Raw genomic sequence first — 13,597 nt, 5'->3', positions numbered from 1 at the left:
AAAGCTCTTATAGCCATAGCCTATTATAACTCACAGAGCACACATGTGAGTTCTGTTTCATAAAACATAGTTGCATGTGTTTTACTAAAGTGTAAGAAAGATCCTTGGTGCCTGGAATTATATCTTTAAAATTTTTTTTAATATTTATTTATTTATTTAAAAAAAATTTTTTTTAACGTTTATTTATTTTTGAGACAGAGAGAGACAGAGCCTGAGCAGGGGAGGGTCAGAGAGAGAGGGAGACACAGAATCTGAAACGGGCTCCAGGCTCTGAGCTGTCAGCACAGAGCCCGACGCGGGGCTCGAACTCACGGACCGTGAGATTAGACCTGAGCTGAAGTCGGCCGCTTAACCGACTGAGCCACCCAGGCACCCCTAATATTTATTTTTGAGAGAGAGAGAGTACAAGCAGGGAAGGCAGAGAGACAGACAGACAGACAGACACACACACACACCCTACACACACGTTTCAAAGCAGGCTCCAGGCTCTGAGCTGTCAGCACAGAGCCCCACGGCGGGTTCAAACTAACAAACAGTGAGATCACTACAAGAGCCCAAGTCGGAATGCCATGCCTAATCGACTGAGCTACCCTGGCGCCCCTGGAATTATGTCTTCTTATACATTTTTGTGTCCCCAATATCAACACAGTATCTTGCACATAGTAGGGACTCAGTAAGTATTTGTTAAATTGAATTATGCTGGAATGCTGTTAAAGGGCATTATCAAGAACAGCGATACTCGACTTCTTTCCATCAGGCTAACAGTCGGAGGCGGACATGCCCACAGGGAAGGGTATGTTCACTTCACGAGTGATTTAAGGAGACTTGCAAAACTGGGTGGAGACTGGTCTGGAAGAAGTATGGTTAACTTTCCTCTGGTCAGTCCAGAATGACTGCGCCGAGTAACTAGAACTTCACTGTTCTCGTTCCAAAGTATTATCACCCCTCTCACCTTTCCAGAACTATTCGCCGCTTTCTGCTTTTTCCCCAAAGGGCTGGAGCCAACTGACTCTACCTCAAAGTCTCAAGAGCCCACCCTGCACTCCTGCAGCTCCGGTTCAAGAACTCTCCAGACCCGAGGCCTTAGGAACGCGGTCCTGGAAAACATGGGGTCACGCGCGGGGCAGGCGCCAAACTGGCCACAGCTAGGGGAGCGGCACTAAAGGCGGGGCTGCTACGGGGCGGGGCGGGGCGGGGCGGGGCGGGAGGAGGCCTGGGGGCGGCTTGGGTGTCACCACCAACACGCTCCGGCCGGAAACTGGCGCTAGTTTCCGGCCGGACGGCCGAAAGCCACCGATCCCGAACCAGCTGCCGGAGCCGTAGTGGCGACGGGGTGTGGAGGAGGCAAAAAGCCACTGGGGGAGGCCAGTCCAGATCAGTGCCGTCTGGCTCCGGCTCCTGATCCTGTGCGGAGCAACAACCGCGGTCGCAGTCTCCGCCGCCGCCTCCGCCTCCATCGTCGTCGGGGGAGGGGCCAGCCGGACCCCGGGGTCACAGCCGAGGAATGAGGAGAGGCGGCCGGGCCCCGCGCTCCGCCCCGGCCTAGGGCCTTGCCCCGGGAGCCGCGAGGGTAACGGAGCCCCCTGCCCTGTCACCTTCCCCCGTCTGCTCCTGCCCTTCCCGCCTCTTCAGGACTCCCAAACTCTGACCCTCCGATCTCCACTGTCCCCCTTCTCCTTTCCGATGATATTTCACCCGGAGCCACCGCCTCCGGTCACCCTCTCCTCGCCCTGACTGTTCCTTGCTTGGCCCCAACCTTTTCCCCAGTTACTCCTCCCTTTCACCTGCGTCCCGCGTTCCTAGCCCCCCCGGCCCCGTTCCCGGCCTCCCTTCCTAAGCTGTGCTGGGCAGTGTGGACGGTCCTCCCTTGTCAGCGAGACTTTCGGGAAGGGATGGTGGAGTTTTAAGGTGGTTGGAGTGCAGGCTACCCCCTATCCTACCCGCAGAGGAGGATAAAGTTCATTGTAAAAGTCTCAGTATAAAAGTACAACGAAAAGAAAACAAGCTTGTTCTTCCCTGTAGAGAGCCAACTGAGATGCGTCCAGTAATGGAGGAAGGGAGCGAAAAGTGTGCGAGTGTGAGAGCGAGGGAGAGGGGGAGAGAGAGAAGGATTGATTGATTGATTCTAGGGCAGGCTTATGAACTTTAGAAAAAAGAAAAGTTGCTCTGAGCCGATGGAAACTTTAGAAGCTTATGATGAGTAAGCCGTGGGCTGCGTGATCTCACTCCTCTTCTCATAATTACTAGGTTAACGGTGTGGCTCCGGTCGGGATGGAATGGGATTTGTTTACTGGGCCGGCGTATTTTTAGCTTGTCGGCTCACAAGGACCAGAGCTCTGAGTGTCTCCGAGTCTTTCCGAGTCTCTTTCCCTCCCTGCCTCCCTCCCTCTCTGTCTAGGTAGTCTGTCTGACCTAGGTGGTTCCTCTGGGCACAATACAGATACAGAAATTAAGTTGAAAGAAGTGAACTGGTGAAATTGAGAGTCTCCCCACACTCTTCGGGGGATTTCCTTTTCATAAATGCAAAGGCGAGAATTAGCAGGACTTTGACTTTTATTTTTGTTATAGTTTGATAACTGTGTATACAATATGCTTTTTAGAAAAATCAGATGCTGATCATTTTTCAGTCTTTGGCTTGTCATACTTAGTATATTTATTTAGGAGGTCTTGGAGGAGGCTGGATCCTTTTGTGTTTCAGAATCTATTTCTAAGGTGGGAAAGGACAAGAAGAGGGAGTGATAAGGCTAGTCCAAAAAGGATAGCAAATCCTACATTTTAAATATTTAGAAAATTTCCTTCCTAGTGAATGAGATTGCATTCCTGGTGGGGTGAGAAGACAGCAGGGACTTCTGCTGGGTGACTTGGGAGACTCACACTTGTAATTAAACGTTTGCTGTGCGTAATTTACAAACGAATATATTATACTCTTTGTCCTCATTGTTTTTCTGAACAGTTCTTTTAAAGTTTAGTATCCAACCTGCTCTGCTAGTCTATTGATATTTTGAAGGCTGAACAGAACTGTAAAATAAATGAAATTGATGTTGCTCATCTGGCGTCTGAATACCAGTCTTGTTCTAATTTCCACTAGCTACCCGGCATGTCTCAGAGTACCTCCCTGAGTAAGTGGCCAGTTACTATGTACTTAGTGATCACAGATGAATACAAATATTAGCTCATGCTAGGAATAATTGAGAAAGTAAATATGCTGAAAAGATCTTCCGAAACTGAAATAGATTACTTTTCGATTTTATTCCATTCTGGATTATCAGCACCTTTCTGCCGATAATTATCCATTAACATGAATAATTTAGAATTGAACAGATATCCACTTTGGGCATTAAGCATTCAAGCAGGAAGGAAAGATGGAAAGACGATAATTTCCAAACCATTACTAATTTTTTGTTGTTGTTGCCTCACTTGACTTATCCCTTTCATTTAATGCCAAAGACTCCCTTGTGGAAAAAAAAGTAAACCTTTGCCAAAGAAAGGGCTGTCTGTTGACTTGTATAAGGCAGGCTGAACAGTAATGAATGGTAATTGTTAGTTGGACTTGATAGAGTTATGTCACCAACAACTTGGAAATATTCCTGAAGCTTTAGATCCTTAATCTCCGTCTTTTGGGACCCCTATTGAAAAAAGATTTAATTTGGAGGGTAACATCACATTTTTAAAAACCACACACACCCTCTTTGACTATTAATCATTGTTTTAATTTGTGAGTCGGTTGATGCCAGTATTAGTGATGTCTGGGAAATTCTATTTATGTCAATGAGATAAATTAGGGAAGATTTCTGAATCAGCAAAATTTGAAATGGAATTGGAGACTATGGATTAGAGTCCTAAAGAAGCTTGACCTGTGGAGTTAGATAGAACTTGGTTCAGATCTTGATTATGGTTTTTACTATGTGACCTTGGACAATTTACTTCTACATTCTTATTTATAAAGTATGTATGAGCATTCAGGCAAATGAAATAGTTATTCTTTATTAGAAGTATACAAAGAGAAAAGAACTTCCAGGCAGAAAGTATGTTTATATCTATTTATATCAACTTCTACATTTATTATTCTGTGGCTGGTGGGATGGGATGGGGCTGCGGATTGAAGCAGTTGAATAAACCTAGGAATAAGCAAAGGGCAGCCTAGTAGTCTACCACCATTCCCATTTTGCAGAAGGCATCGTTTGGGTTTTTGATTCAATATATGTAACTGAGTGAATTATGATGGAATAACAGTATTAAAAATAAATTTTCAGATTGTTATGGGGATACTAAGTGCCACTTGTGAAAGTTTTAGAGCTTCTCAAGCATGGCTTAAGCATGCTATGGATTCTGGAAGATTCTTGTAAGGCTTCTTGTAAGGAGCACCTCCTCTTCTTACCCCAATCCCATCGAGGGAAAATCCTGAGACAGTGCTTTTGAGGTGTGCCTTCAGGAATGTCTTCCCTGTGGGAACTTAGGAGCTGTGAAATCTTCTCATCAGCCCCCAATAAATTCAGAGAATTAAATTCCGTGTAACTGGAATAAACATGCAGGGCAGTTTTATGAATGCCTGAATTCAGTAGATTTTTTAATATGATAGAAGAAAGTTTTTTTTTTTTTTTTTTTAATTTAAGTAAGAAATACTTGCTGAATAATGATTGAGCACTCTTGTGGAGAAAGCTGTCTCCAAACTCCAGTGGTGGACTTTGGGAATATAGAAAAGATATAAAGATGGGTGTCCTTGCCCTTGGGACATGACTCTATATACCCATCACAATGGGTATATAAAAAGGGACGGCATACTGTTATAAGCTTTAACATTTAGAACACAACATGTAAATGAAAGCAAGTTTAATGTGCTACAAATGGAGTATGTAGAGGCTAGAAAAGTTGAAGTAACAAGGTAAGATTCCGTGAGATCAATTAGGAAAGATTTCTGAATCAGCAAAATTAAAACAAATTTTTTTCTTTAATGTTTATTTCTGAGAGAAAGAGAGAGAGAGAGAGAGACAGTGTGTGAGCAGGGGAGGGGCAGAGAGAGAAGAGGACACAGAAACCAAAACAGAGAGAGAGAGACAGAGAGAGAGAGAGAGACAGTGTGTGAGCAGGGGAGGGGCAGAGAGAGAAGAGGACACAGAAACCAAAACAAGCTCCAGGCTCTGAGCTGTCAGCACAGAGCCTGATGCGGGGCTTGAACCCATGAACCAGTAGATCATGACCTGAGCCAACGTCAGACGCTTAACCGACTGACCCACCCAGGCACTCCCTGAAACAGCAAAATGTGAAATGGACTTGGAGGCTATGGATTAGAGTTATAAAGAGGAATGGCCAATGGAGTTAGATCAAACTTGGTTCAAATCTTGACTGTGTGATCTTGGACAGTGTCCGTCCTTATCTATGAGATACATGTGAGCATTCAAGTAAATGAAATAGCTATTCTGTGTTAGGAGTAAAAGAAAATAAAAGATCTTCCAGACAGAAAGTATAGAAGGTACAGTGTGCAGTGATGATGTGAATGACTAAGCTGTGTTTGTTGGGGGAATAAATGAGAGGGGCTGGAGAGAATGTGGGTGGTCAAGTCATGGGTAGAGCAGGCAAGAGGGTGGAGGGGACTCAGAGGCCAGACTCTGTTGGGTGTTGATGGAAGCGTCAATAGAGTCATTGTAGGTTCTTGAACAAAGGATGGATTTAGTGAGAAGTATTGAGCCTTCTAGTCCAGGAATTCAGGGACAAGGAGTCAGGCGGCCACCGGTACATTGTAACTTCAGTTTCTCTCCTGGACCATCTTGGTGTAAAGGGACCATCCAGGAGACAGGATTCCTTGTAGAAGTTTTTGTGTCCACACACCTTACTCACCATGCTGAGCTCTGCTTGTGCCTGTCTCTTATTGTACTGGCTTGTGGGTTATGGCTGGATTCTCCTAAAGAGCTTATGGTAAGGACAGTGTCATGTTTTAGGTGCATTTAACTTTCAGTTATCTCTGCTATTGTAGGGCACACTAGTATATGTAATTCAGAACTTAATATGGAAATTTCTTGGTTTGAAAATGCATTATTTTTTAAGCCAGATGTGTTTTATTTACTTATTTTTAAAGTTTATTTATTTTGAGAGAGAGAGAGAGAGTGAGAATTGGAGAGGGGCAGAGAGAGAGGGAGAGAGAGAATCCTAAGCAGGCTCTGTGCTGTTAGCATGGAGCCCAATGTGGGGCTTGATCCCAGGAACCATGAGATCATGACCTGAGCTGAAATCAAGAGTTGGATGCTTACCGGACTAAGTCACCCAGGCACCCCATAAACCAGATTTATTTCAATGTTATTGAGGATCATACTAATGCTGATAATGAATTTGCATTCCTAAGCCTATGTTACCTGATGGTGAGGCGGGTATATTGATGGCAAAGAAGAGTCCACCTTGGTTTAAAGATTTTCCTCAGAAATCCTTTAAAATGGATAGTTAAGACTGGACTATACTGAGTATGTTAATGAAGATGAATTTCTTTTCAAAATCTGTGCAAGTCCAGTATGGCCACCTAAGCTGTCTACCTTATGCCTGAGAGTGATTTATAGATGATGCCTATGTTGTAGCCAGAATGAGTCCTCACTCATGGTATATCTGGAGGAATCCTATCGTGTTGTGTTGCCTTGTTGAAGATGAATGAAGGTAGCTTTTTCGAAGGACTTGGGCTTTGTAGAAGCTTTTCCAGATATCAGCTCTGCTAATAATCTGTCAGGTTTTTCCTCCTGAAGTAAACTTGTTTGAAAATCTGGCCAATTAAAAAAAAAAAAGATATGGGGAGCAGTGTCCACATGTAATAAACAAAAAAATCACACGGCTGTTCTTGCAACATGTTCTTTCAGTTGACTTGCTTGCCTTCACCACTGCCTTCCCCCACCCCTGCCTTCCCCCCTACCTTCTCATAGTCATTACCAAACTATGTGCTTATGATGTCATGAGCACAGGATTATTATTTACTTCTTGAGTCAGGAGTTGTAGTATTTATGAGTGGAAATCAGAGGTGGAAGTCAGGAATCTTAATTTATACAGTTTAGTTCAGGATTATTTTCAGTTGTGTTTTTTAGGATTATGTCTCATCTTTTTATTTCCTCTAAGAAATAATTTTGGATAGGGAAAATTATTAAGCTGTTATTTTTAGTGACCTGCTTTGAGTTTAGTTTTATGCTGGTTACTGCAGAGGATTAGGAAAAATGATTTTGTGCCTTTGGAGAGTTTGCAATCCAGTAGGGAGTAAGGGGTATAAGGAGGAGTGAATACCTGTTAAGCCTCTATTATGCCAGACAGATGAAACAAAGAAAATGTGAAGTTATTATTTTTAAAGATTTTTTTTAGTGTTTTTTATTTATTTCTGAGAGACAGAGAGAGAGAGAGCAAGCAGGGGAGGGGCAGAGAGAGAGGGTGACACAGAATATGAAGCAGGCTCCAGGCGCCAAGCTGTCAGCACAGGGCCTGACATGGGGCTTGAACCCATGAACCGTGAGATCATGATCTGAGCCAAAGTCGGACACTTAACTGACTGAGCCACCCAGGCACCCCAGAAAATCTGAAATTATATTATTGATTGCATAGTACAGACCTCATACCATAGAATGTACTTGGGGAAGAGCGCTCAGGTAGTTATTAATATCACAGAGAAATTGTAACTTATTCCAGATCTTCAAAAAAGAAAATTGTGTCAGTTACAAGGGGTGAAGGTGAAGCAAATAACAACAACAAAACCATTTCATTTGGAGCTGAGAGGGATCAAGCAAAAGCCTGGACCAGGCTTGGGTGTTCTTGGGGCAGTGATGAGACTGTCCTGAGTATCAGTGAACAGTAGTGACATGAGGTGCTTAGGTTGGTTTGGAGCTGTGTTTTATAGGGGTCTTATAAGGCAGGCTTATCAGTTGAGATTTTAAAGGATAGAAAATAGTGAAGCACTATGAATTTTTGAGGAGGATACTAATATGATAGTAGGAACCAGATTGGCTGGGATGGAAGGGAGATTGGCACCCGGGGTGTGTGAGGTGATGAGACCTGAGTTAGAGTTGTAGAGGGTGCGATCAGGAGAGAAAAGGGGGAAAAAGAGATTGTGAAGAAAAATTGAAATCCGTGAGGAATGGATGTGGCAGATGGAGAGTGATCCATCAAGTATGACCATGACATTTTTTAGCCTGGGTTCTGAGACATCGAGATAAGGAATGTAGGAAGGTTTCCTCATTTTTGGAGGGAATTTGATGAGTTCAGCATAAGAGGTATCGGATATAAAGTGGTAATGGAACGTCCAAGTGAAAGCTCTTCTAGTTCCTAGAGATGAGCCTGAAGCTGGTGAAGCTGGTGGAGAGTGGAGGACGAGGTTAGTACAGTTGCAAGTGTGGTTTTGTGGTGCATCAGCATGGATGTAGTGGCTGTAGCCAAGAGGATGAATAAGCTCTCTGACGACTAGGGTTTAGGAAAAGAGCAAAAGGCCAGAGATAGTGGTAATGATACACTAATACACTATTCTGTAGGCTTTAGGCCATTTTAATGGACTTCTTCCTTGTTCTTCCTTCCCCGACTCCAACAAGCATCCTTTGAATGCCTCCTACCTTGTAAGCACTGTCTTAGGCACCGAGGAAACAGATGAGTCAGACGAGGTCTCTACCTACAAGGAGTTTATGGGTCCAGGGGGAGGAGACAGATGCATAAATATATAGATGTAATGAAGTGTGGTAGTTGCTGCAATAGAAGTATGTAGGGGGGATTCTAAGGGCCTAAAGGTCTGTTCTGCCTTGGGCATGCAGAGGTTGGAAAGTGCTTCCCAGAGGAGATGACATTTGAGCTGAGTCTTGAAAGATGAGTTAAGGGTGTACCCTATGGAAGACGGGGAGAGGTACACTCCAGGCCGAGCAAACAGCATGAACAAAAGCTTGAAGGAACGAAACAGCCAGACTTCTTCAGGTAACTTGGGACAGCTTTAGCTTGTGCTGCAGTAAATGATGAGCATTTCAGGGTTTTTAAGCATCGGGTGATAAAGTTTCATGTTCTAGAAAGATTATTTTGTCAGTGGTGTAGGGGGTGCATTGGAGAGGAACAAAGCAAAAGCCTTTTTAAATACCTTCATTATGCTTAACAGTAACACATTTGTTACTGAATGATCCTGTTTGTAGACTCCTAGAATCTGAGAACTACAGGAACTGTTTCTCATTCATTTTCAAAGGGAATACTTGAGATTTACTCAGGATCACAGAAGTAGTTTTGTGATAGTTTGTTCTGGAATTCAGTCTTCAGTGGCCGTAATGTGGTTGGTGGTTAATAAATGTCATTTCACCTCTCTAATTCCCTCACGTCCCATTCCAGTGTTTGTTATGTCCTGCCACACTGCATTGTGCTAGAAGACATTCAAGTCCATTGTTGTTTTTCTCAGTCCAAAGTGAACAGTGGTATTTTCCCAGGTCTGACTGAGGAAAGTCTGCCCCGAGAGTACCTGGGAGAATAGGGACTTTTGACCTGGGGCAGTTGGGTGCCCTGGAGTGGAATAATTTGGATGTTAGGATTATTCATCTGTAATGATTCAGATGTAGAAGAATGTCAAGGTATTTGTTTTATTGAGTGTGCAGATGTAATTTTCTCTCCTGCTAAAGTTCCCTTCAAGTTGTTTTTTAAACTTAATTTTAAATTGTGCCAATGAAACTTTGGTAGAAGAAATGGGCTCTAATAAATTGGTTACCTCCAAAAACTATGTTTATCTTTATTTAAAAAACATAAGATTTGACATTATACTTGTATTCTAAATCTTCCTTTCCTGTGTTTTTAATTTCTTTGGGTATATATATATATATATATATATATATTTTAAAGTAGGCTCTAGGCCGAGTGTGGGGATTGAAGTCACAGCCCCCAGATGAAGAGTTGCATGGTCTACCGCCTGAGCCAGCCAGGTGCCCCTTCATTGGGTTTTTGTGAAAGGAAATTGTTGGGTTTAAAGTGCTAAGTGAGAGTGAGAGTTTGGGTTTTTTTGTATTGTAGTCATTTTGCTGGAGAAGAACAGGATAGAAGGATATCTTGGAGGTCCTTAGATTCCCTTGGGGGAACTTGGGACACAAGGGGATGTGAAAGGATGGATACGTTCCATTGATAAGTCTTCCTCAAAACTTAACTGAGTTGTGATTTCTTTACTCTTTTCTGTGGGCTCTGTCTCCATCTTCTCTGGAGACGGGTCTGGGTTTGGAAACCGTCCACTTTGGCAGAGCTGCCAATTCTTAATTCTTTCTCAAGTGGGCAAGGGTACATTCTGTTTTTGTTTGTGAGTGTTTGGGGGAGGGGGAGGGAGAGAAGGCACAGAGTAACTACTCACAGTGAGTCTTCATCTGAATTCCTATATAACTGGAAGTTTCCTTGGCTTTGTTTTGGGGAGATGACTTGGTAACACCGGCATTTATGTTGTGTGGGAGCATGGTTGTCACTTCCCTCAGATGTCTGATTTAGGATGGCCATAAAAAAACTTCCTTCTTGTCCTTATCTGTCAGCCTTCGCCCCGCCCTGGTCTGAGTGCCTTTTGTGCACACTGCCGGATATTAAGCATCCCGTTCAGTTTAGAGCTGAACTGATTGAGTGTTCCCTGAAAGTTTAGGGAAACCATCTTGCTCCTGACTGTTATGTTTGGGTTAATGACTCCAGTATTCTTCCAGTCACCTGGCCCTTTCTTAATTTAAAAATTTTGAGTAATGAGATATTTTGAATATTTAGAAAAGTCCAGGGGAAAAAAACTAACACATTTTTGAGCCCATAACCGAAATTTAATGGATATTAACATTTTGTCATATTTGTCTTGGATCTCTTACTCTTTTTAAGATATAATGTTAGATGTAGCTAAGGCCTCCTCTGCATCCTTTCCCCTTTTTTCTTTCTTGGGAAATGCTTACTGGCCTTATTTGCTATGTATCATTCAATTTCATGTTTTATACTTTATATTTTTAATGTATTATATATACATAAACAACATATAGCTTTGTTTTGAAATCTTGCATAAATAGAATTGAACTGTATGTATCCCTTTGCAACTTTTTCTCTCAACATTGTTTTTCATCCGTCTACACGTAGATCTAATCCATTTACTCACCTAATCTTTAAGCCTCTTTCCTCCATTGCCTTTTTCACTTGTCCTGTGAAAAAATATCCTACCCATTAAAGTCCCAGTTTAAAGCATGTCTTCCATGAAAACTTTCCTGATTTTTTTTCTCCAACAGGAGAGTCCCCACTTCTGAATTCTCCTGTCATTTTATCCATACTTGTCTGGTAGTAGTTGTATATTTTTGTATTTTTGCTTATTTGTGCCCTTGGCATGCCATTTCTACTACACTGTGAGCTCCTTGACAGCAGAGAAGTGTCTTTTATCTTTGTATTTTTCTTGGGGCTTGCCACAGTAACTCATACATGGTAGGCATTTAGTAACTGTTAGTGACTAAATGGTTAATGAATAAAAAAATAAAGACAATCCTTTGCGTAGGTGAATTGTTAGTTTAATTAGGAGCGTGAGAGTGGGCCCCCATGAAAAATCGAGCTTATAAAAGAAAGATTCAGCACTGAAAATTACATAAAATGCACATAATTGGGTGAGAGTAGTCAAGACTAACTTCCTGCAGGAGATGAGAGCAAACATTCCCTGAGAGATGAAATGGGAATTGATCGGTGATATCATCCAATGAGGAAACTCCTGGGAATTGATCCTGATGGCATCTGTGAGGCACTGTGCTCCTGTGGCCAGCCTCATTTCACTAGCTATCAAATTCTGCTGTTGTCATCAAGGTCTTGACACCCTCACTGGAGATGGGACACTGGCTGTTGAGAAAAAGCAGCCTCTCTGTTCACTTAATAAACACTGCTGAGAACCAGGAATTCTTTGGCATCTAAAGAAGAAAGTCTGATATACCCATTCGTATATATGCTTTTAACACTTCCCTTTTTTTATTGAAACCAGATTGAATCTCAGCAGAATATTTTGAAGCTTTTAATTCTAGAAGGTATATTCCCAATATAACATCGTTTTGGCCTCATAGAAGTTCTTCCTTCCCCCACCGAGTAGAAATTAAATATTAAGTGGAACTGTATGAAATTGCAGTTTTTAGGTAAAAGCAGTCAAATATTGGCAGTTGTGTATGGTCAGACCATATATATCCAGTCTTGATTTTCTCCTGGTCTGCAGAATTTTGTGGACCTTTTTGAAGTGGATAATCCCAAGTCCAGTTTTTCTTTTGTAGTTATGTTAAGCTCAAATTTTTTAACATTTTTTTTTTTTAAGTTTATTTATTTATTTTGAGAGTTGGGGGAAAGGGACACAGAGAGAGAAAGAATCCCAGGCAGGCTCTGCACTGAGCCTGACAGGGCTTGATACCACGAACCTCGAGCTCATGACCTGAGCAGCAGTCCAATCGGATGCTTAACTGACTGAGCCACCCAGGCGTCCCTTAAGCTCAACTTTTTAATAAAATGTTTTTCAGCACACATTTAGTATATTTTTCAGCACACATTTAGTATACTTGGGAAGGTTGTGGGTAAATGTGTGAGGGTTGTAGGCCAGAGTACACTGTGAAAAGTAAGTCCGAGATAAAAAAACTTTTGCTCTCAATAGTTAGGCAGAATTGATTGAGTTGGCTTTAATGAGCATAGTTTCTTTGAATAACTGACAACCCCTCCCCGCCCCGCCCTTCCTGCCACCCCCATGTCTTCTCTCTAGTCTTGATAAGGGAGAGCTTGTGGTGGGGAAAACCATGGAAGAGAAAATTACCTGTGGCCCTTGATTGTATTTGGAGACTTAGCAGGGAAGAGGGTATGAGCCCTGGCTCCTAGTACCAGACTCTTACTTTGTAAACTCCAAACAGTTCTTAGGTTAAGGGGGGCAGGGGTGGGGGGGGGGGGAGGGAGTGGCGGGGCGGAGCTCAGGAAGTGGGATGGAGAGCAAAGACACAAAGATAGGGGGAGTTAGCAGTATGGAATAGGATTGAGGAACAGGAATGGAAAAATAAGGATAGGTTAAAGAGGGTCTGTTTCCTCTTATCCTTCAAAACCCTGTTACAAGTCTTTATAAACCTTGTACCTTGACTATATCCCAATTGCCTCCAGGCCACATACCTACTTGGAAAACATCATATATAGAATTCAGCTTTGAAAGTATTGGTTTTGTGTTCAAAAATGGTTCTTTGAGAAGTCAGGGTCATTTTAAATGAGTTGGTCTACTATTGTCCTTTGAATCATTAATAAATGACATTGAAGGAAAAGAAAATCCCTCTGAGCCTTTAGTATGAGTAAGTCTTGGTCTTTACGTGAAGATAGTCTCCTGTGAAGAATTGAGGAAGCAATGGTCTTTCATTCTATCGTGCTGCTAACAAAAATATTTTGGACAGCGAGTTCTCATCTATTTTCAAAACTTCCTGCTCTTATGAATTCCTTTGTATTTGCTTACATCTTCTTTGAATTAAGAGCTCACCTGGCTGAGTGTTAGAGTACTCATTCATTTTCTGAAGTTTTCCGGACATTACTAAGGACACAATTATCTGACATGAAGAATACTTGGTCGTGTTTAGTGACTGGGGATACAGACTTCCCATACTCCTCAGAATCCTGAAAATAGAATTCGAAAGTTAGA

General features: G+C 42.4%; 1 protein-coding gene across 1 annotated transcript in view; it reads left to right on the top strand.

Annotated features, from left to right (window-relative positions):
* The first annotated feature begins 1,253 nt into the window (after positions 1–1,253).
* OTUD7B (OTU deubiquitinase 7B) overlaps positions 1,254–13,597 on the top strand; it is a 54,313-nt gene continuing 41,969 nt past the window's right edge. The window contains exon 1 of the mRNA XM_086718081.1: positions 1,254–1,570. The gene's annotated coding sequence lies outside the window, so the exon portion shown is untranslated. The remainder of the gene's footprint in view (positions 1,571–13,597) is intronic.

Source organism: Puma concolor, chromosome C1 (assembly GCF_028749965.1).
Source record: "Puma concolor isolate L17-30 chromosome C1, mPumCon1.1.hap2, whole genome shotgun sequence".
Taxonomy (NCBI): Eukaryota; Metazoa; Chordata; class Mammalia; order Carnivora; family Felidae; genus Puma; species Puma concolor.
Note: the sequence above shows the minus strand (reverse complement) of the source record. Positions and strands in the feature narration are given on the sequence as shown.